Below are 3,484 nucleotides of genomic sequence, written 5' to 3' on the forward strand. Positions count from 1 at the left end.
GTTTTGATAAGCCCAAGCGGAGCTGCCATCTTTTATATCAAACACGTACAGATAATTATCAATAGTCAATACTACCAATTTATTATTTATTACTGCTGCTTTTCCTCTTACTGGAGCTCTCAATTCTTTTTCCCACTCAATCTTGCCAGTTTTTGCGCCTATTGCGTGTAAAGTGTTATCCACTATAAAGAAAACATTTTTTTCATAATGTGATAGGCTCATGTTACCAATTTTTTTCCTATGTGAGAGGTGTGTAATTTCCAATTCATAGCCTTTGAGTTATCAATATCAAAGGAATATAAAGCGCCGTGCTTGTCTGATAAAATAACGCTATTTTCTATAAGCACTGGAGCTACATATCCTTGAGATAGTTTTTTATCCACTAGACTTATTCTCTCGCTTGCCATTGTGTAACTGCTACACAATAACATTATCATGACAATTATTACTTTCATTATTTATTGAAAACAAGATTCATTAATATACATCTTAAGAACCTTAATTACAACGGAAATGTTCTTGCTGCATGTTAAAAACGTTGATTTATGAACGAAATATTATATTATTATGTGAGATAATGTATATTCTTAGAGGTAGAACACCTCATCCACTATGCAGCAACGTGCATAGCTGTATGAACATTGAGATATAAAATAATTTATACCAAGAAGAAAGATGTCATCCAAATAGCCTCTTTTCCTGTCATCCCAGTGCTTGACACTGGGATAGCTTTGTTGCATAGCAACTGAAAAAATCTGGTGGCTACTGACAAAATTCATTATAAATAGCTATTTAACTGTTGAAGAAAAAATATGCCACAAAAAATGAGAGTTAGTAACTGCCATGAATATAACAAATTTCTAGAAAAAAGAGGAAATATTTTTCGTTACATCGATAAAGCTATCGAAAATTGGTATGAAAATAGTCCAAAAATGCAGGGCGGCAACTATATTTATAGTGATAAAGTTGTGATTTTAGTGCATATAATCGTTAATCTTTTTAGAATTGGCTTAAGACAAACAGTCGGGTTTATAAAAGGATATTTGCAACAAATAGGAAGAGATTTGGCAGTTATCAGCTATTCGCAAGCTTCAAAAAAACTTAATATTAAGATCAATGATTGCAGAATTGATAAAAATAATATGGAAGATATCGAAATTGCCATAGATAGCACAAGCATCAGCATTTATAACAACACACAGCAAGGAAAATAGCGCTGATAGAAAATATCGTGGCTATGAACAGACAAGAAAATTGCATGTAATGTTGAATATAAACAGCAAAAAAGCCATAGCTGCAAAATACAGTAAACGGTCTGATCACTATGGAGCTTGCGATTTACTTAAAGGAGTTAATTTTCAGCATGCCATAAAAGCACTATATGCAGACAGAGCATATGACAGACATAAACTCTATAAATTGTGTGATGAATGCGGCAATAAAGACAAAAAATTCCTCCAAAAAAACAATGCAGCAGAGCATCCAAAGTATGGTAGAGAGAAATGCTGCAATTAGACTAATAAAGTCATACAGCGAAGATGGAATGAAGAGGTGGAAAAGGCAAACAAACTACGGAAAAAGATCTTATGTAGAAAGTTTTTTCTCGCGACTGAAACAAACATTCGGGTTTAATTTTCGGAACAAATCTGAAATTAATCGTGGAAGGAACTGCTACTCAAGTGTTATTTGCTTAATCAATTTACTGACATTGGTATGGCTAAAATTTGAAATGGCTACATGAATTTATCGTAAATTACCACCGCATAGTTGTAACATTGTACCATATTACAATGTTCGTACAGTTGTGTGCGCGACCGGGGGTTTTATTCTATTCTAGAAGTAACATACGGAAAAGGGGGGATTCGAACCCCCGACATATTTTCATATGTGCACGCTTTCCAAGCGTGTGCTTTAGACCACTCAGCCACCTTTCCATGCTTATTCATAATATTGAAATTGTACTGCTAAACAATATAAAAACCTGGTATATAGGGTTCACCACGAAAATTCACAGTATTGTTAAACTTGCTTCTGCAAGTTGGAAATGTTTTATCGCAACCTGCGAGTATTGAATATTTATCTCCAGCAAAAATTTGGTATGGAGGCGAAGTAAACAACGTAACTACTTTATTTTTATATCTTTTTACTACACCTTCAAACGCTATTGAGCCAAGAATTTTACTACTCCGTGCTTATAATATTCATCACTCTCAGTTAAATTCGTGTCTTCAAATCTTCTTTCGTCTATTACTTTAGTGATTGTACTTATTTTACTAAATTTTTTAGTATCGGCTTTACATTTATCATCGCAAAATTGTGCTCTGCATGCAGGAGAGTATAATTCTGCTATGCTTCTCTCAAGCTTTGCTGAAAGCCCTCTAATTTCAACAATAAATCTTCCACTACTTAATGTCACTTTACCAAAAATTCTGAATGTAGATTCATTGTTCCCTGGGTCAAGTCTTTATAATTCACAAGAAATATCTCAATATTTGCAAAGTCGTACTTTCCTGATAAAACATCTTTTTTTTTGATATCAACACTATTTAATATTCCCTCAATTTCCAAATTATCAGTCTTTAAATTGCTGTTTAATATTATACTACTGGCTGTAAATCCACTTGAAGATTTATAGAGTATATTATCAATATTTAAGTCTTCATCATAGTCAGTGAATCCCATTACTTCTCCACCTGCAAGCGTTAATTTCCAGCACGTAGCAGTGGTAAGTAATTCTCCAGCTAAATGATTTTTTAGTGTGGTTTGCATAGGGTCCTCCTGCTTAATTGATTAAATTTGAAAGTAGCTATACGGCCAGTAGAATAAGGGCAGTGTGTTCTTTTCTCATCATCTAAGTAGCCATAAAGCGTCATTCCGGTGACCATAGGGTGTCATTCCAGTGCTTGACACTGGAATCCAGGAATTTTGCTTGTAAGTAAGCAACTGATTTGGTGAGCATAAAAAGTGGCTGATCTTATGCTGAATAACGCTTTTGATGAAGTTGCATGGAAAAGCTGGATCCCAGTGTCTGGGCACTGGGATGACATCCTTCTTGGTGGAGTGTCCTCAAATCACAATGTTCGCTACAGTTGTGTGTCACGCACTGGGATGACAGGAGAGAGGGACACCATATGTTTATTTGATCGACAAATAAACACTAACAGACAAGAATACACCACAATTAAACTGTGGTGTGTACTGGCTGGTTAGAAAGAAAACTTCACACCAGTAAGAAGGAGAATTCCTTGGTTAGAAGGTACATCAGCATCAGACTCATCTTTCAGCTTACCTGTTTCGTTAGTCATAAAATAATGGAGAGCTGCGTAAGGAACAAATTTGTTCTTACTGCATGCAGGAGACAGATCATATTGAACGCCAAGTGCACCATCATGAAGCATATCTTTGTCATTCATTCTGCTGCCAAAATACGTCAAACTTGTGTAGATATTCTCATGTTGATACCCAGCTCCTACAGTCCAATACA

The 3,484-nt window shown here is 35.1% G+C and overlaps 1 non-coding gene across 1 annotated transcript; it reads right to left on the reverse strand.

The window, feature by feature from the left end:
- Positions 1 to 1,847: 1,847 nt before the first annotated feature.
- Positions 1,848 to 1,934, reverse strand: Trnas-gga. Its single transcript has one exon. It is a non-coding gene; the product is annotated as a tRNA-Ser (tRNA).
- Between the last annotated feature and the right edge of the window lie 1,550 nt (positions 1,935 to 3,484).

Source organism: Drosophila ananassae (assembly GCF_017639315.1).
Source record: "Drosophila ananassae strain 14024-0371.13 chromosome 4 unlocalized genomic scaffold, ASM1763931v2 tig00000245, whole genome shotgun sequence".
Lineage (NCBI taxonomy): Eukaryota > Metazoa > Arthropoda > Insecta > Diptera > Drosophilidae > Drosophila > Drosophila ananassae.